At 40.4% G+C, this 21,145-nt stretch overlaps 1 long non-coding RNA gene across 1 annotated transcript; it reads right to left on the reverse strand.

The window, feature by feature from the left end:
* Nucleotides 1–277: 277 nt before the first annotated feature.
* Nucleotides 278–18,932, reverse strand: LOC116041423. The gene is made up of 3 exons (XR_004102948.2): nt 18,919–18,932; nt 11,146–11,150; nt 278–440 (listed from the first exon to the last, which is right to left on the reverse strand). It is a non-coding gene; the product is annotated as an uncharacterized LOC116041423 (long non-coding RNA).
* Between the last annotated feature and the right edge of the window lie 2,213 nt (nt 18,933–21,145).

Here is a 21,145-nt window from a genome sequence, read left to right on the forward strand (position 1 = left end):
TTCAAGCAAATTCAACCAATCTCCGCGAATTCAGTGTGACACCGCAACTTAACCGCAAATTTGACCAATAACCGGAGTTCCCCCCGACTTCAACCAATCACAGCAGTCCCACGTGCCAGACTTTTGCGTCAGTATGTGACTCTGACAGCCACTGACCAAGCGGGAGTGAGAACGGGTTGACGTAACACCTGTACGTCGCCAAATTCATTTCCTTGTTTCTGATATGAAGACGAGACGTGTGTGACTCGAACATCTCACATTTACCAACAAAACGTACAGCGATAGACCGTGCAAAACAATTCAGACCGTCCTGCCAATCTGTACGCATTTTAACACCAATGTACGCTGTAACGATGTTTTACTATAAAGACGCTAAAAGCTGACTGCTGTTTCAATCCTGTCGGCTCTCTGCAGCGGGCGGGGCTGCTGCTCATTTCTCCCTAAATCACACGCAAGTTATTCACACACGCACACATACGGTGGATGCAGGAAAAACCGGAGCTGAGTCGGTAATTACACGATGACCTAAATTGGGGACAGCTACGCTCATTATAGTGCAATAAAAAGTAGACTACTTTATCAAACCGTATGAATGTGTGTCCCAGACCAGGATGGGAAATAATTTTTTTTACAATGTAAAGATCAACCAGCCACTGACAGATATGTTCAAATTTGATTTATTCAATAAATTATTATTTTGTGTTTTAAATTCACCAGCATTTTTTTTTTGTGCTGGCCACTATTATTTGAGACTCGGCCATTATTTGAAAAGCAGCTTTTATATGAGAATTCATAATAATATGTTTTGATTTGATTTGAAGTTGATTTTCCACATAAACATTTCATACTGGCATGAACTTGCTGTAAGAAAAATGTTTGTGTCTGGAATATATGCTTTGGAAAATGGTCATCATTGTCAACTTTTGAATGAATTGTCATGAAATGTTGTGCAGACCTTCACGTTCCCCTCAGGATGAATAGCTTTGGGTATCCTTTAACTTTTCCCCTATAGTGCCATCATCAGATCAACATTTTTATTTGTCTAATACTTTATGACCAAATACCTGCAAAACTGCAAAATCAGCCTCAGCTGTACTTTCTTTTGTTCAGTGCTGCAGTAATTAGCATGTCAGCCAATGTTAGCATGCTAACAATCTAAACTTAAAAGGTGAACATGGTAGACATTACCTGCTTTGCGTCAGCATGTGAAAATGATTATCTACAGAGGCTCTCGTGCGGTGTCACGCGCGAGTGTATCCGACGCTTAAGTTCGTACCGCCTGCGTTGACCGTCAGCCAGTCCGGCAAAAATGCAGGTCTTTCCGTTAATTTTGAATGAGGTTAGTGCGTTTAGGCTGCAGCAGGGTTTGCCGCATGGGGGACACGCAAAAAAAATGCAGCAGGCCTGCGGCAAAAAGTTGAGACCGACTCAACTTTAGGAGAAACGCAACCTTACATCACGCTGCGGTGGCCAATTACTGTATGTAACTAGGGATCAGACTTGTCGGTGTGTTTTGAGCTATGGTTTGAGGCGATGTAAATAGGAAACAGCACTGCCTTTATCGCTGCCACAAGAAAGTTTTGAAACACTATGAGGGTAAAAAATGAAACACAAGCACTGAACTGCCCAGGAGCTTGTGTAATAGCTGAAACAACAAAGCACTCACTATGTCTCGCCAACATCCAGAAATGCCGAGATCTATAAACAATCTGACGGAAAACAATAATCTGGCTAGTCCACACAGCATTCCGGGATGGGAGAAAAACCTGCTCTGGTTTATTGGCATTTCTTTAAACCAATCACAATCATCATGGGTGGCGCTAAGTGCCGGACGGAGCAACGGTGCCTCTGCAAAACAGCCTCGGGAAGGAACTTGTTTTGGTGGAACGTGTGTACGTTCAAAAGTTGTTTTAGTCGTACAACAGAAAACTCAGATTGGACAGATAGTCTAGTCTGGATTTACCCTGCAGAGATCTGAGGAGCAGTTAACCATAGTCCTCAGAAATCCACCGGAGGTTAGAACGCCAACACAAAGACAGCGGAAGGAAACGGACATCGGCGAAAAGACATGCATCCGGCAGGATTTCCCGCGGCACCGGAACAATCCCGGAAGTGGAACGTCAAGGATATAGACTAGGGAGTTAGAGAACACAACAGGACGTCACACAAATGGGCCATTTCATTGACACTCCCGCCGCTGCACAACCCTGCGGCAAATCGCCAGATCGCTCGTTTTGGTCTGAATGCACCGTAATTGTACTGTGCGCTCTTGGTTGTCCGGTGCAATCAGGGGTTATTTAAGATGTGACAGGTGTGCTCACTTTAAATTTTACCTCCAAATAAAGTGGTTGAGATAATAATAAAAAAAGTCATTAATTGTAATAAACTGTTGCTATATTTGCTTTTACATTGTGAGGATGTTAGCATAACTACCATCCATATTTATATTTACTTCACCTAACCACAAACAAACTTTGGACCCCGAGTTTGATCCATCTTATAATTTGGTTCTCTCTATATTGATCATTACAGTCTCGAAGGAGCTGCTAGCATGGTGGTAGACTTGTTAGTTGATGGGCTATAACAGGCAAAACCACTTGTGCAATCCTTCAAGCAGGCGATGCCACTTTAATTCAGCCTTTATTGCTTCTAAATATCTTTACGAAGAAATGGAACAAAGTTTTTAGAGCAAGTCCCTCTCTAACAGTAGGGGTTTTTCCTTGTATTTCATTGTTATATATTTACCCAAAGGCCCATGGCCTAAAAACGTAAGCAATGGACATATACACCATGATTCTTGACTTTGGTAGATATACATCACTACAGGGCCCAGAAGATCAATTCTTTTCTTCATACTTTATCACGCTGTACCTCCTGTTCTTCAGCTGTTGATGGTAGTTGGTACTATTGTATAGAGTTCTGTTGTTGACAGTTTAAACTGATCTGTTCATAGTTTATGAATACGTGATGGAAGATTTGGAGGATGTTTAAAGTGCACTAATATTTTGTTGTGTTGTGTGCTACAGTGTGTTAATCATGTTTTCTGTATTTTGTTGTGTTGTTGTTGTTGTTCTTTCAATCAAGTTGTATTGCCCAAAACTGTATGGAAAGAGAACAAGTCCTCTCAGCAGAATTCATATTAATTTAGCCATTCAGCTGTGTGTCACATGTGATGTATATGTGTGTGTGTGTGTGTGTGTGTGTGTGTGTGTGTGTGTGTTGTGGATGATCTGGGTTACAGGTAGCCAATGCAGACTGAGGAGTAAGTAAGAAATGCTTTTGGTTCTTGGACAAACACGGCTGATTACCCACAGGAATGGGATTTCAAAGGCATGAGCCGAAGCCATTATAGAAGCAATTAAAGTGGGATGCGCTGGAGGCCTGCATGGGCTTTAGCTGCACTCCAGTGTTGCAGCCTAATGAGGCCTAATCTGGTGAGCTGGTCTAATTAAAAGGGAGGGAGCGTTTTCTTGTGGGCAACAAGCAGCCAGAAGTTTGTGCTAACTGTCTGAGGGGGAAAAATGAAAAGCCCAAGTCAGAAAATGCATTGTTTTCAACCATGAATCATTTCATATCCCTCCATTCTCTGTCCGTTTAAATTAAAACCTTCAACTTGACATTTTTAACATGTTTTCTGGTCTCTGATCTTTCCAAGGTCTCTACTCTGGTTTGTCGTGATTGCTTTTTGGCACGAAATGTGCCTGTTAAATAAGCCTTTTTTATATGTACGTTTGGCATGGAAACTCCAAGATCATCTCTTCCATGCTAATTTTAGGATCACTCCTTTTCCACATTGTGTGTGTGGCTTTCTACAGAGCAGAATTAAAGGCTGATGTGAAGCAAGCAGGACGGTTAGAAGCACACATGAGTGGCCAGCTGTGACTCTTCAAATTAACAAGCCGCAGAACTCAGCAGCTCCTCTCACATGGTTAGTCCAATTAGCTTCACATTCATGGGAACAATGAGGCTTTTAATGGTAGTGTTTCAAAGTGCTCTTTCGTAATGATGGAGGGTGAACACATTCCTCTGGTTTTTCAGTCATGACTCCAAGTCCCACCAAGTTTTCCTCTGAATCCACAACGCTTTTGTGTTGTCGGACTGTTGCTTCAGATCACCATGCTGCAATTGCAGAGAATATAATAAATAAAAAGGCACCTAATGTGCCAAAATGAGACTGTCATCCCCTGAAAAAATGCCCTCATAAGATGTTGTACAAGCAGCAATTACGACCCATATTGAAGGTTATTGTTTGGTGGTCGTAGTAATTATGAAGGTAACAGAGGAAGCACAAAGAAAGTTTAAAGCTGGGTGGGAGCCCGGATAGCTCAGTTGGTAGAGTGGGTGCCCATATATAGAGGTTTAGGCCTACTTCTCGACGCAGCGGTCCCAGGGTTCGACTCCGACCTGCGGCCCTTTGCTGCATGTCATTCCCCCTCTCTCTCCCCTTTCATGTCTTCAGCTGTCCTGTCAAATAAAGGCCTAAAATGCCCAAAAAGTAATAATAAAAAAGTATAAAGCTGGGTTTCCACCAGCAGCTTTTTTCAACTGCAACTCCACTGTATCTGTGACGTGCAGCGGTTTCCAAGCGAAATAGTCTCACCACACCATGATACCGATGGCGTACATGTTTTGCAGACAATTAGTTGTTGGAGTTGATATACGTTTCTGTCAGTCTGTCAATCCGGCCTATCACAAACTATTTGGTGAGTTTTCTACTCCAGTCACACACTTTCCCACTTAAAAAGTTGTGTTTACCGTTCAAATAACGTTATGTATTGCTAGCAACCAGCTAGTCGTAATTGCTACAATGCTAATGTTACTACAATGCTACTACTACTAAAACCAATGTATATTAAAACTCACCAAGTATACCAACTGCCTGGGCAACCCTCTGCCAAGCTAGTTGTTAGCATCCTTGTAGTCATACAGAGACATAACATAAAGTAAGCTATAGGAAAATCACAATCTCTTAATTTGGTCGTAATTTTAAATATAGCATGTGCGTAGGCTATACACGGGAGAATATATTGGAGGCATGTTCATGAGTCTGCCCTCATTTGCTACCGCTTTGCAAAAGTTGGCTCGGAGTCAACTTTGGGAGAGTGGGAAGAGTGGTGAACATCCTCAGCTGCCTGTGGAAACCCAGCGTAGGAGCACTAAACTGCATATTGAAGTAGGTTGGGGTTGTGGAAAGGTCAAACAAACAGGACTTTTTCCCAGGGGACTGGAATTCATGTCACGTTTGTAAATAAAAGTAAACGGAGAGTTATTTTAACTTTATGGAACACACGGAACTATGTCATGTTCTATGTCACGTGCTTAATTACGTCATGTCCGTACGCACGGAACGTACCAAATGTACTGATTTTAATCAGTCGATCTTTTTCCAAACTAAGTAGTTTTGTGCCTAAGCTTAACCAAACTGACCGTTTTAAAACATTGACAATGTTAAAAACCGTGACTGTTGCGTTTAGGTATGAGGACGGAATACTCTCCAGTGGGTCATATTTCCTGCCACCCACTAGGTGAGATAATTAAAGAAACTTTCCTATGGGTCATATTAGAGGGTAGGAACAAGCGACCTATGTGGTCGTATGGTTTGGAGGACTTGTTGGCTTAAAGACAGCTTCTAACAACAAAGCCAACTTTGTGTTAAACTTAATTAAAGGGTTGATTCACCCAAAACCTCACTTAAATCTAGTAGTATGTAGCCATACAGTTTTCTCTTCAGCCCGGATCAGACAGAGCACTTTTTAGCAGCCTAATTTTGTAATTGTTTTCAATATGAGTGAGGCTTTTTGCACGGTGCTTTGGCGTTGCTGAGCACCTCAAGTTTTTACGCTCTATGTGCCTTGCGTTTTAGCAAGAGCACCCTGAACACCTCGAATTGAAAAAAACTCAACTCAGAGCAGAAAAGCGCCAGACTTTTCCCCCCATTGTCCGATCAGATGAATTGAGAGGCGGGCCTTTTGTGGCCTTCTATGATGAAAAAAAATAAAATCTGCTCTTTTTTTTAAATTGTAGGCTTCAATGTCCAATACTTATATTCAAGCACCAGCGAAACTAACAACATTCCCATTGTTGTGATCATTTTTGAAAATAAGCAATTCACAAAATTCAGATAAAAACTGCGTTCCCCACCCTCAGGAGATCGCCAAATAATCGGGTCAAATTGTCACAGTGACACAGTGATAGAACTCACTGGTCAGTACAGCAAGTCTACATGACATACATAGAAATAACATTGTTTTCATTTCTATGCATAGAAATGATCTGTGATATGTGCAATTGTGTGAGAGAACGGGAAGCTTGCCAGCACATTACTTGGCCAGCATTCTTTTAGCAGCTGTTACAACAGCTAGCAATATTCTTTTCTGCCGGAATGAGAGATTTAATGAAGAATGGTCATTGAGAATTCTTATTTTTGGACAATTTGGTATTCTGATGTTAAGAAAATTACTAAAAACTGTCTTCAAAAACTGATCACATTAGGACATTCTCAATACAAATAAATGATCCTATGGGTGCCTGAGGAAATAAGCTGCAATCTAGCGATGATGCAAGTTTCACTGCATGGTGCCTTCAAGGAGTGAGATAACTCATATGCACAAATGTATAATGTATTTATTGATGGACAGTGTTTTTAGAAATGAGGGGATACCCATCAGCCTCAGTCAGTGCTAATTTTCATGTTACCAAATGTCACACTAAACTAAGACGGAGACCATGGTAAACAAGTGCCAAACACCAGCCAATCGACATTTTCATGTTAGCATGGTGATGTTAGTATTTAGCTCTTCTGTGCCTCAGAACAGCTGAGTAAAGTTTGATCTGGCCATTGGTTGTTCATTAGCGCTGCTCACATGAAGGAATCTTTAAACTGAACTGAACTGAACGTGACAGCTTGGACTAGCAGCAGACTGATCGGGCTACTGAACCCCAGACAGCCAGAATCCCTGAACGTTGGGCCGTGTGTAGTCTATATCCACAACGTTCCACTTCCAGAATTACGCCTGTGCTGTCGGAAATTCCGCCGGATGACACTCTTTTTGGCCGGATGTCCCGTCACCTTCCTCTTACTTTGTGTTGGTGTTCTAAACTGCGGTGGAGTTCTGAGGACTATGGTTAACTGCTCCTCAGATCTCTGTAGTGTAAATCCAGACAGCTAGCTAGACTATCTGTCCAATCTGAGTTTTCTGTTGCACCTAAAACATGTGGCTCCACTTGGCGATTGGCACCGCCCAAGACGATTGTGATTGGTTTAAAGAAATGTCAATAAACCAGAGCACGTTTTTCTCCCATCCCGGAATGCTGTGTGGACTAGCCAGACCCTCCTCCGCAGCGCTGTGAAGGAAGGTCTGGCAATGCGAGACTAGGCCGTGAGTGACTATGAATCTTTGAACTGAACTCAATATTTGCGTTACTGAGGGAGCTACTATCTTACTTCAGCTGATAAATTCTCCACTATGTTGACCACTTAATCTCTAACTGTGTCTGTCTGCTGTCTGTGTGCTGGGCAGAAAGCACACAGCATCAGAACTTTTTCCTGAAAAAGAAAGTTGATGGGAGTGGTGAGAATAAATAGTAAAGTTTTAGGTGGTAAAAGCAAAAATAATGAGCTGAAAATGGTGATAACTCTCTGTGGGTTTGTTAGTATGAACGACCCCTTTCACATAACAAAAAATGGGTCATTTGACTTAATTAACTTATTGATTAGTGAAGCTTTAGACATGAATTGCACTGCAGCATTATCAGCCTTAAAGGACAGCCTTTTCAACTATTTTTATAGCAAAAAAGATTTTTCCATGAAGAATACACTTATGATGTCTCAGGCTGTTGGCAGTAATAGGAAATAATGCCTCATGTTTGAATATACATTATTGTTACCGTACAATATTTGTTATTCAGCATTCAGATGATACAATTGTCAAAACTAGTGAGTTTGGTTAATGTGACACTTATAGGACACTTGTTCAAACAAAGCCATTGCATTGTATCATAAAATGATGAAAAGCCAATCTGGAACACTGAAACTCTATCTTAGTGTAACTGAGATAAAGATAAAAAATCCTAAAATTAAACTTAAATCAGTTGCTCACAGATGTTGACATACACCTGAAACACCCTTCATGTCTGGTGTACTGTACAGAATGAGGCCAACTGTGAGTCATACCCTCTGAAAACTTGTATTCACCTCACCTTATATCTTTGCAGTCTTGATAATTGGTTCTTCAATTCCTCAGACTAATTAATGATATGCAGATGAGGCTTGATTGGTTTGAGTGCGGCATGGAGTTGCACCATGGAGGGAGATTGGGAGACCCCCCTCCTCGCTTATCAAGCTATGGAGATAATTGCAATTAAAGTCATTTGCATGCATTAATTAATTTGTCTTATGCTTTTCATGATCACAGTCATGGAGTAAATAATTGATTTACTATCAGCACTGAGCATGTCAAATTGCCTTTGTCACGACTGTCACAACCGGACATCCTTGGCTGTATTTTTGCTTTATTCCATCGAATACTCAATGTTCGTTTGACAAGTTAATGCAACACCCTCTTCCCACTGGGCACTGCATAATTGCAACCAGGGCTTTAAATTGACACCTGCCAACCCGTCAAATGCGGGTAAAAATTAACTTTGGCAGGTAACATTTTAAAGTTATGAATGAAGTAGCAAAGCATCTGTTTGAATCTGCAAAAATGTTTCCAGATTGGTCTGTTTTGTGCCAAGAAATTTGGGCGGCTTTGTGTGTCTTTGGCTTGGAAACATAATCTTTGTCTGGCATCACTGCTTGTAGTACTAATCCTACATTTCCCATGAACACTTATGTTTCGACATGTCATAAAACTGATGGCTACGTGCCTAGCATGCGTGGTATCGATTACGAGCTAAGCTGAAACGGAGAAGACAAACAGAACGGAAAAAACCAGAGGAGCTGAAATTGAAGTAAAGTTAGTTAGGAAAAAAACAAACAAACATGTGGCTAGTGGCAAATCTGATTGGCTGGTAACTTTTAAAAAAAATCTACTAGCCGTGTTGGCTGGTGATCAAAAAAGTTAATTTGAAGCCCTGGTTGCAACACTTGCATGGACGCAGACAATTGGTACAATCAGAGAGTAAAGACAATCTTCTTAATAAGTTAAATTCAAAAACCAAACCTGAGCTCAACCCAAGTCCAAAGATTGACAAAATGTCCGACATCTGATATTTTGTCGGGCCCCGTCAGGTAGCAGAACTGTACTCCTCAGCTGCTGATGTGAGGGACGGGAGCTACTGGTCAAATCACTGAAAACCATATTGATGCACATTACATTTGATATTATTATTAAATGTTCAGCATTATTACATTTGGGTGCATTGTGTTCCAAGTGTATAACAGCTAAAAGAAAAACTATGCTTTATTACAACGTAAAATATGTCCAACAGTGCATGATCAGATGATACGATACAACTTTATTGTCAGTTTACACAAAAATATTTTTGCATCCTCAGACAATTCTATTCAAGAAATGTACACACATGTTGAAGGTAATAGTTACACATAAGATAACTGTACACATACAAAAACTACCCACATTAAACAGTCATGACAAGTACATATCACATAATATCGTCTGGATTCAGATCTCAGTAAGCAGCACACCAATTGTGTGCTGCTAACTGATGATCAGACAGGTGACAAACCAACTTAAACTTTTGATCAACAAAAACAGGTGAACAGATGATTAGTAAAAGTCCACCAACAAAAATCTTTTGATATGTTACTTTGGATCTATCTCTTTGCCAGTCTGCACTTGTATTTTGTATGTGTATTAACGTATGACTTAATAGAGGTCTGCATGTGTTAACTCAAAACTAAGTGGTAACAGATGTTCCATCATACACTCTGCACACTCCTGATGTTAAAATCTAGGGCATTTTACTGACAACTAAGAGCGTGATGTGGCACAGCCTGTTCACTAATGATGCACAGCCTCTTTAGTCAGCTGTATGCCTTTAACATCCATTTCCCAAAAATCACTTTTCAGGTGAATTAGACAAACCTCATGGGATTTTCCGTTAATTGTTTGCACTGAGGCAGTTTCCCAAGTCCTACAATGTGGTATTGAATTTCTGAGGATTTCACTTGTTCTATTGTATTACATTCAGTTCCCACTGCTTCACCACGTGGGAATATAAAGGTAAAGGGGCAAATAAAGACAACATTATGCTTGTAAGCTATACTCATACTCACACACCGACTAGGTAAAATATAGTCTCGCATTGCCAGACCTTCCTCCACAGCGCTGCGGGGGAGAGTCTGGCTAGTCCACAGAGCATTCTGGGATGGGAGAAAAACGTGCTCTGGTTTATTGGCATTTCTTTAAACTAATCACAATCGTCTTGGGCAGTGCTAAGCCCCGGACGGAGCAACGGTGCCTCTGCAAAATAGCCTCGGGAAGGAACTTGTTTTGGTGGAACAAGAGTACGTTTAAAAGTTGTTTTAGTCGTGCTACAGAAAACTCAGATTGCACGGGTAGTCTAGCTATCTGTCTGGATTTACCCTGCAGAGATCTGAGGAGCAGTTAACCATAGTCCTCACAAATCCACCGGAGTTTAGAATGCCGATACAAAGAAAGAGGAAGGTGACGGACATCTGGCGGAATTTCCGGCGGCACCAATCTTTGACAACAATCCCGGAAGTGAAACGTCGTCGATATAGACTAGGTAAAATATAATGATAGAAGACCACATGACACTAAAACATGGAGGGATCCCCAGTTTTGGCCTGCTGTGAGCTGATGGTCCACAATGTGAGAAGGTGGAAGTTTATCTGATCTGAGACGTCCCCTCAAGCCCAATCAAAACGTGCGTGTGTGTGTGTGTGTGTGTGTGTGTGTGTGTGTGTGTGTGTGTGTGTGCGTGCGTGTGTGTGTGTGTGTGTGTGTGCGTGTGCGTGTGCAAGGCTGCAGACAGACTGTGTGACTGAGAAGTAAGTAGTGAGAAGGATGAGAGTGTTGGTGCCAGATGTGGTGCTTCCTGCATCAATTAAACCTGCAGCCCTCCTGAGGTTTTTACACAAAGTGCATACAGAGTTTAGAATGGTTTAATTAATACAACAAAAATGCAGTCAGCAGCAGTGAGAGACGTCAGATCCACCCAAGCTAAACTGTATTTTTAGTCAAAATGACGCTCTGTCAGTGCAGTCTCAAATGTTTCGACAACTTTTGGATGGATTGCCATAAAATTAGGTTTTGAGTGAAATATCCTCAGATTTTTTTCTCTAGCCCCATCATCAGGTCAGAATTGTAATTTTTGGGACAATCAATGAATGAGCAGGAATCATTATCTCGAATGAGGCCATCAATGAGTGACTTGAGTCAAGACCTAAATCCGTGGTTGAGACAGCCTGGCAGTTTCTCACTGAAAACTATGAACCGTTGACTCTCGAACTATGACGTCTGCTACTTGCCCCTCAAAAAAAACGACAAATGTTGGTAAGTGACATTTCTGTAACATCTTAATGAGCTTACATAGCTCACCTACATACAAGGGATGCTGAATTAATGCATTAAAATAACATTATATCTTCATGTAAACGTATGCTGGTGTGAACCCGGAATGATACAAACATCCAAGGGTCAAGAAGAAGGGTCATTTATAACGCCAACGAAAATGTCTAACTGGAGGCATAAATAAGATTCAGAAACTTCTGTTGATAAGGGCTAACAGTGAAATGGCCAGACAAATTCAAGCCATCCCTTGCCTAGTTCTCTCCTAAGTAAGGACGTAAAGTCCACACTAAACGATAAATTAGCAAGTGAGCAAACTAGTTAGTTTGATACTAAAGTTGAGTCAATGTTTGGTTGTTTGGTTGGTTAGTTACACTGGCATAAAGTCCAAACTTACCATGATTTTGTCGCAGAAAATGACGTTTTCACTTCCTGTGGCTTAGTAAAAAGCACTATTCTTGATAATAAGTGTTTATTATTAACACTTATTATTATAATTTAGTGTTGTTTCTCTTGCCAATTGTCTTTGAACACTTAGCTCAGCAATAGCGAGGAAGCTATTGGCTAAAAATAGCTAAAGTTGGTAACGTTAATCACCAACCAGCCACAGAAAGGTACATAAACTAGGACAAAGCGTTATGATTAGGTAATAACTATACAACCTTACAGCTAACGTTCAAAATAGTGCAAAATAACGTCAATTACAACATGTGGTAACGTTAAACTTACAGGATCAGCCCTATGTTCCCACAGCCCAATGGTCCCACAGCCCTATGTTCCCACATTTCTAAGATTTTTCTTAAAATTAGGCCCTATGTTAGTGTTAGTATGTAATGTATGTAGTAGTATGTATGTAGTAGGGAATGTAACCCTAACCGGGTTACACTCCATCTGTAGTCTATTGCTACTGGATAATAGGTTGGGTGTAATTGGCTACCAAATTGGAAGAAAGGGGGATCAATTCTGATACAAATTTATGAAAAAGGAAATGTGGGAACAGGGCCTAATTTTGGAAACATTTTTTTTTAGAAATGTGAGAACTGTGGGAACATAGGGCCTAATTTTGAAAAAAATCTTGTGGGAACATAGGGCTGTGGGAACATAGGCACGCTCCCAAAATTACATTATAGGGAGATTCAATTGTGACATTATAATAACAAACACATAACGATAGCCTAAACTGGCAAAATCTTATGATTAAGGTTAGTAGCTGTTAATTAAGGTTATCTAGCCGAAGTCTGCTGCCAGCATGTCGATAATCCTCTGTATCTCCGCTCATGGAAAACAAAAGTGTGTTAATCAAAATCATAGATATCCAAGGGGTGGAATCTATCCCTGAGAATGTGTTGCCGACGCAAAACAGCCGGTCACTCCTCCTCATCCTCCAAGTCATCCCACCTTTCAAAACGATGCGCCATGCCGACCGATCTTACAGAGGACTTTAGACCTACTAATGGCTAAGTGTATTTACGTTGTAACTTATGCCTACGTTAGAACTCTTTCCGCTGGTGCAACCCTCAAAATGTTAGTAATGCGTAAACTCCAACCTAAGTTAGAACAACGCATAGCTAGTGTAACCCAGTGCTGACATGATTCTACAGGTATTGTCCAGAGATCATATGAGAAAACGACATCAGACTGCATTAGTTTTAGCAAAGTGTAATAAACTGGCAACTGAGTGTGTTTAGAATTTCTGTTTTATACTCTGGAAATTGCTACAGCTACTTTATTTATGAGCTCAAGTGATTAATTGATCTTTTCCACTCTGCCTGGATACAGTAAATTAATTAGTCCTGATTTTTATTTGGTAGTCTATGTTAATTGTAGATGTTAAACCTGTAGGGATAGGGTTAGTGTTGTTACATGGTGCATGTACACTGGGTTTTGGTATGCATGTACTATTAATCAGCCTGACCGCCTGTGGGGGGAAAAAAGACTTTAAAGCAGCTGCATGTTTTAATGCTCTGGTAGTATTTTCCAGATGGCAGGAGTGAGGTGGTTGCTGTCCTTAATGATGTAAATATTGTAAAAGTGATGGTACCTTTATTCCGGTCATTTCTGCCTCTACAGTCTCCTGCAGCAGTTTTCAGTTGTTTGCAGTCGGTTTATCAATTATGCAGGTGGTGTTCATATGAATCTGTGATGTGTTTACCTTACTAATAACTTTCAGTACTCCCCCCAGCTCGGTCAAAGGAGCCTTTAAACAACTCCAAATCCTCCACACCAAAACGTCACATCTTTTGTATTTAACACATGTAGAAATAGAAAACAAGACATTGGGCTTTAACAAGCAGAACAACTTACATTCTGCAGTGACTTTTTCATTGGTTCACTTTATGTAGTCTATATCCACGACGTTCCACTTCCAGGATTGCTAGAGTTGCTCTTTTTGGCCGGATGTCTGTTACCTTTTGCTTTCTTTGTGTTGGAATTTTAAACTCTGGTCGATTTCTGAGGACTATGGTTGACTGCTCCTCAGATCTCTGCAGGGTAAATCCAGACAGCTAGCTAGACTATCTATCCAATCTGAGTTTTCTGTTACTGTAAAAACTTTTTAATGTACACATGTTCCACCAAAACAAGTTTTATCCCGAGGCTATTTTGCAGCGGCACCCTGTCCGGTGCTTAGCGCCGCCCATGACGATTGTGATTGGTTTAAAGAAATGCCAATAAACCAGAGCACGTTTTTCCTCCCATCCGCAACGCTGTGGAGGAAGCTCTGGCAAAGTGAGATTACACTTTGTGTAATGTGTTGACCACATGACCACTAGAATCAAACAGTCACCTGACAGTTCCCAAGCTGAGAAGAAGGTCTGAATACAACATACAGCTCATGTAATGTATGTGTGGGATACTGCAAAAAAAAAAAAAGTGGAGGTGGAGCATGAAATGGAGAAGTGTCCAACTGTAGGACCCCAGGTTTGGGCATCCCAGGTGTGCCAGTTAATAGAAAGAAAGTAGGTTAGGTGTTATCGCTTGTTTAGGGTCGCCAGAAGTAGGTTGTAACTTCCCTTGCTGCCACAAAAGTGTAAAAGTAAAGAGATTTACTATTTTTTAGAAACTTATTTTCACACTTTTTTTTGTAAAGAAATCTTTAAAAAAATGCTGTAAGTGAAATAAAATCCCTTTCGTGAGAAAGCCACGCAGTACCTGGAACTTTCTCAGTGTCTTCACACATGAGTTCTGCAGTTGGGCCCTTTTGCTAAAATGGGAAACATCTTATAACTATTAATGTCCCTTCTCGCACACCCCTCCTGAAGGTCAAAGGATAATGGACGGGCCGGGATTCCACAAGCTTTGAAGGAGACTCTTCCCACTTTTTGTCGTTGGAAAATAGTTTTTAAGGAACACAGACATTGCTGGTGATTCGATAAAAGATTTGAGCTACACCACCCATCAGTTGCTATGATATGAAATGGATATGCTGTGAACTTGAGTGTGTTAGATGGGAGTTTGAAGCAAGGATTTTTTGGTGGGTGGGAAAGGGGGGATGGGGTAGTAATTTCATCCAATCAGAGTACTTTGAATAATTAAACTGATCAACTTAATTAGCACAATTAAGTTGATTTGACCACGGAACATTGCCATATGGCGCAAGGAAACAAAAGAGGGGGGAACTAATTAAAAGTAAAATAATGAGGATTTTAATTAACTGGTTCCCCAGACGTCAGCAAGCGGGATGTGGAATTGTAATTAAAAAGTCCTGTAGTGCTGGCAACATTCTCTACCTCTCTGTTTTAATAACGGCAAGGGCTCCATCCATCTAATTAAATCTGTAAATGAATTAGCAACATTGAGGGTCCCTGCTTGAGTTTTACACCCCACCTCCCACAGCTAACCTTCCAGATAGTTCTCATAATTTTGTATTAATATGAAGGGGGGAAAAAAAAAAAGAGAGAAGATGAATAGAGCATTCCTCTTAACACAAGCAGAAATTACTATACAGTAAGTTGTTAGTACAATGTTTCCAACATACAGTATATATTTTATTTTATGTGTTGGAAAACAAAATGTACGAAATTTACATAGACAATCTGCTACAATACGAACGGCATTGTTCACACTTGCATGGACACTCATGGATTTGGGATGGGGGAAAACATTTACATATTTCAAATCAATTTACGTTGTTAATAACATTATGGTTTCTCCTTGATATGTTAATGGAACAGTGCTGCTCCCGGAGAAATTAGAGTCATCTACAGAAGTGATTCCCATGGGTTGTACCCCAGGAGCTAGTTACCAGGGGGTACGTGGAAAAAATGTTGAGTAGCTCAACTAATTTGCAAAAATAGAATTTGGTAGTATTTCAGCCTACTGGTCTTCAATCCTCTTAACGACCAACAAGTCCTCATACCTATGACAACAGATGATCTTTATAGTTACAAGCAACCAATGTTGACTGTTAGTAGTCTTCAGGGTCCAAGTGAGATCACACACACAGAAGGCTCTTCTCATATTTCCTCTTCATCTCAAGTGATCAATCCAATACTCGATAGGGCTTTCACAATTAGCCTAAAATGCCGTTGGGATATTCCTTCTACAAACCCCAATTCCAATGAAGTTGGGACGTTGTGTAAAACGTAAATAAAAACAGAATACAATGATTTGTAAATCCTTTTCAACCTATATTCAATTGAATACACTACAAAGACAAGATAGTTTAAACTGATAAACTTTATTGTTTTTTTGCAAATATTCACTCATTTTGAATTTGATGCCTGCAACACGTTGCCATTGTCCCAACTTCATTGCAATTGGGGTTTAAAAAAAAATAACACTTAGTGATGTTTGAGCTATTCTAATATTTATTTTGCGCATTATGTCTATAGGAAGGTATAGGTATATTCATTTCAACTTAAACATGTTTTTTTAAAGATCTACATGCATAAACATTACAAAATAAACAAAGAAAATACTGTCCTTAACCTTATAATTTAATTTAAAAAACGTAGACCTCTCTTTCCCTCTCTCTCTCTCTCTCCCTTTCCCTCTCTGCACCGTGGTTGGCACTAGACTGAGAACTGAGCCCCCTAGAAAGCTAGCTAGCTTACTAGCCAGCTGCTAAATTAGTAAAATTCAACAACTTAATGTTTAATTCACACACTCTTGTCATAGTGTAGGAAAGCACATTGCTATTGCCAGATGAGTGGCAACTTTGTTCAGCTCATTTTCTGTAGTGTAGCATGAAAATATGGTAGAATTAGCAAACTAGCTAACTAGCCAGCCATTTGCTAGTTAGGTGGTAACAGCAGGCTGGTCGGTCCCTCTGCCTCACTCCCTGCCGCAGGTAGAATTCTTCTCTGGGAGAGTAGCGGATGGCAGCTTATGAGATGGACAAGCTAACGTTAGCTAGATGGCTCAGCTTGTCCTCCTTCAGTGTTCGCTATCCTCCTGGTGGGGGGTGACCACCAGCCTGCTCTTACCAGCTAACTAGCGGAAGGCTGAATATTTTCACAATGACATGGCTATCTGGAATGAAGCAACTGAAGACCAACTGATAAACTACCAACTGCAAACGCTGCTCTCAACAGGCGCCCCGAGCGGTTGTGGGGGTTCGGTGCCTTGCTCAAGAGCACCTCGGCAGTGCCCTGAGGTGAACTGGCACCTCTCCAGCTATCAGTCCACACTCCGTACTTCGGTCTATACGAGGACTTGAACCAGCAACCCTCTGGTTCCCAACCCAACTCACTACAGACCAAACCTATATATATCCTACCTAACAAAACGCTACTTTGTGTAACGTTATATGGTCGCCAGGGTCTGAACCTATGGTCTGTCATTTACATATTGGCTTTTCACAAATGTGCTGATGCAGGGTCTGCGTTTTTGTTTTTGTTATTATTATTTCGTAATTATGACAAGGATCACTCAACGTTGACACCGTGGAAACAGATCGATGAGACCACCTCTCCCTGCTGTGTCAACTATTGTTTCAGAGTCTCTCTCTCTCTGAGTTACATTAGGCCTATAGCTTGATGCAGATATGAAAATTGATTACAATTACTGTTCTCTTTGAAGGGCAACACATACACCATACCTGCAAACTTGTCAACTTTAGGCAAAATTCAAAAAAAATTGTAATGTTGTGATCTTCGCAATAAAATATCTTTGATGTGATGTCTCGAGTATTGGCCACTCAGCTTCAGGATGTCTACGCCTTCTCCATCGTCTTCTCATTGCCTCAAAATTTTCATCCTTTCACTCCAAGTTGAACTTTGAACCAATTTTCTATGGCAATGAACACTACTTTTGAGGTCAGTCTTGTTTGCTGGCATTACGATGTAATATGCTGTTTAACTAACGTAACGTTAGGTAACTAGTCGGTAAAGTAACGGTAACCTTCCAAATAAAGTTGTCTCGTAATATCCGAGTGGCGGTTGTTAGCCACCAATAGGTGACATAGAAATCCAGGTACACCGCCAGATTACATGAGCATAATGAGGTGAACACTAATTAAGATTAGGAAAAAGCTTGTGGTTTAGATTTAAACACTCCTGAGGAACGAACAAGCTTCTTGTTGACGTTCAAAGTATTTTCAAACAAAACGAAGACTAGCTCGCTCCTCCCTCCTTCCTCATCCCGTCCCCTCCCTTCTGTGCTTCAGCGCACTACCCCCCCCCCAAATCGTTCAGGTTATTGGCTGAACACTGGAACACGGTTTGTGTATGTTTGCATGGTCCAGGTTGGACCACTTTGTTTTTGTTGGCGTGTGTGGAAATAAGTCGTTATTGTTATTACATTTTAAATAAATCATTTAAAGCCGTTCCTTAATCTGGAATTTTTTAATTCATTGTTATTTAAAATTAAATAATATTTCAGTGGCACTCTTGATAATGGTATGCATCTGTTGTTTTGCACAGTTTATAGCAAACAATGAGAAAAATGCACTCATGTTTGCAACTCATTCTGTTAAAAAAAAGATTCCTGATAAAATTGATAATACTGCCACATGCAGAGTCAGACTTGACACTGGAGCCCTGGACAAATATTTGATTACTATATGATATTTATTATTGGTTATATGAAAAAGAAACCAGTTTTGTGTACTTATTTTGTGCAGCATGTATGGAAATGAGATATAATGTCTTGATAGTTGTAATAACATAAATGGGAAATAATTTATAATTTTTTTATTCAAACAAAATATAAAAACAAAGGGTGCTTTGTACTGTTAATTCCTCCTGGGAATAAATAAAAAGGAAAACTATGTAAATTGTGCAGTTGTATGTAAAATGAAGTAGTTTAGATGAGTGGAATTGCAGTCCTTTTCTCCGCTCTGCTCTGAAGCAGAACAGTGCGGTGCCATTGCACCAAATTCAAAACTGCACTGGGTACCCAGCAATACACCCTCCATGTGTAAAGTAGATCGGATGAATGTTTCTCACAATATTCGAATAACAGACAGACGGACATACACACTCACTCACACACTCACACACATACAGACAGATTCTTTTTTACAGTTTAGCATTCATGGTACCCAGAGGATGAATCCTACTGACTTTGGTGATCCTCTGACTCTTCCTCTTTCACCACCATGGGGTTGACATTGTTTTTGTTCTCGACAACTATTGGTTGGATTGCCATGAAATCTGGTGCACACATTCATGTTCCTCTCAGGATGAATTGTAATAACTTTGGTAATCCCTTCATTGTTCATCTAGCGCCATCATCAGGTCAAATTTTTTAATCCAATATAAGTCCATTACTTTGGTTTATGGCCTATACCTGTAGAACTAATGACATTCACTAGCTGTTCTTTGTGTTCAATGCTAATTAGCAAATAATAGTGTGACCTGACCAAATATATTATAAGGCACTGCTAAGCCACACCTTATCCCGTGTTCCCCCAAGGCTATTATATATGGCTTACAGGTCTACACACAGGTAAGTGTAAAGGAAAGTAGACAGAGACGTGGCTTCAAATTCACTCATTCATTGTACAAAAGTTTTATTTTAAATGAATAAAATGCTGAACTATAAACAAATACTTTATCAATTAAAATTGGAACACTAAACTCCAAAGCAGATAGTCAGATTTAAAACAGCAATAATACTATGGTTCTTGAATGCAATGCTGGTTCTGGATACCAGAAAGATAAACAAGATTTAGTCCTACACAACCAGGGGCGTAGCACAAAATTCTGGGCCCTGTAGAAAGGCATTTTCTATGGGCCCCTCCCCGCATCCACAGCTATTCATTCTAGCATCTTTTTAGCCCCTGTACATAACTACAAAAAAAGGATGTAGTTAAATAAACAGACTCACTCAATCTTAAACGAGGGAGCGCAGAGACAGCATCAGCACCTTAAGGATCAACAAAGAGGGCACACTGACTGCACTTTATCGGAGGTGGTGAAGTTAACAGTTTTGTGTATGATAAGCCACGCAATGGTAAGATTTATGCCTGATCAGAAGGGTTTTCAGTTAGTTTCAGTTTTCCACCTCTGATGAAGAGCAGCGTACAGCCACTTACCTAAAGTCAGACGGTCTAAAGGGAATACTACCATACCAGCGGAGCAATAACATAATGCAAATCAAACTACAGGACAGGAAGATTTTTGCTTTAAATATTGTGACTTTATTCTCATTAAATTGCGATTTTGTTATCATTAATATTACAACTTTTTTCTCATATGACTTTTCTCGACTCCTTAGAGAACACAAGATATGTGGGATATGTTTTGAATGCTCACACTGTTTCTGTGTGACGTGCATTTAGAGCTTCAGTTTGGGATTGGTAGAATCTAAGCGAGGATCGATGCCAGATGTCCATCGCCTTGCAAAACTCTGTTGCGGGAAACAACAACAAACTTCAAGCATCTAGCTACAAGCTGAAAATGGCAAGTTTTTAAGAACATTTTGATCATGCAATTAAGGCAGGCCTGCTTGGTTCTTTCAGTAAATTAAGCATTGCGTTAGTTCATGCAGGACACGGAAGTCAAATACCCACTAATTTTTTCACATCAGGCGGTCCATTTAAATGTCTCCCTATGTCTCTGTCTCACTGCTTCCTGCTACTCCAATGTTGCCTCACACCGCTGCTGCTGGCAAAGCTTGCCTCCACCACCCCAGCCTCCACCTTCCTGGTTTAGAGTGTCATCATAACTTAAGTCTGAAATTGTTTTAATGTCTTGGATTGGGCCCACTCTTGTGTACAGGGGGGTCTCAGCAGCGTGCTCCCTCTTTCAGCTTAGCATGCTGCTTGGTACGGCATTAACTCTCTAACTGGGCCGTTTTGGGACCGATTGGCGGGGGTTTGCTATGGACAAAAAACACACGGCGATATACTGGTAAGAGCAAATTATGTTTAACCATGTATCCAGCTAATTTAAATAGCTGATGTTACTGTATTGTGTGCACATATTAACTTTAACATTTAATATTGTATGTGGCGTTTTGGTGCAAACCCGAAACCAAAACAAGTTCCTTCCCAAAACCATATTGCAGATCCACCGTTTTTGCGACCGGAGCTTAACTGTGGAGATAAGTCCGGCAATGCGAGACATGACCTCAGTAACAAACACTTGGTAACACAGCAACAAGACAACACTAAAACTCAACACTTCCAATAGATGCTTAACAATAAATGCCTTGGTGTTTTGATGGCAGAAATATTTTAATATAAAGAGAAAAAAAACAGC

The sequence above is a fragment of the Sander lucioperca genome, chromosome 14 (genome assembly GCF_008315115.2).
Source record: "Sander lucioperca isolate FBNREF2018 chromosome 14, SLUC_FBN_1.2, whole genome shotgun sequence".
Lineage (NCBI taxonomy): Eukaryota > Metazoa > Chordata > Actinopteri > Perciformes > Percidae > Sander > Sander lucioperca.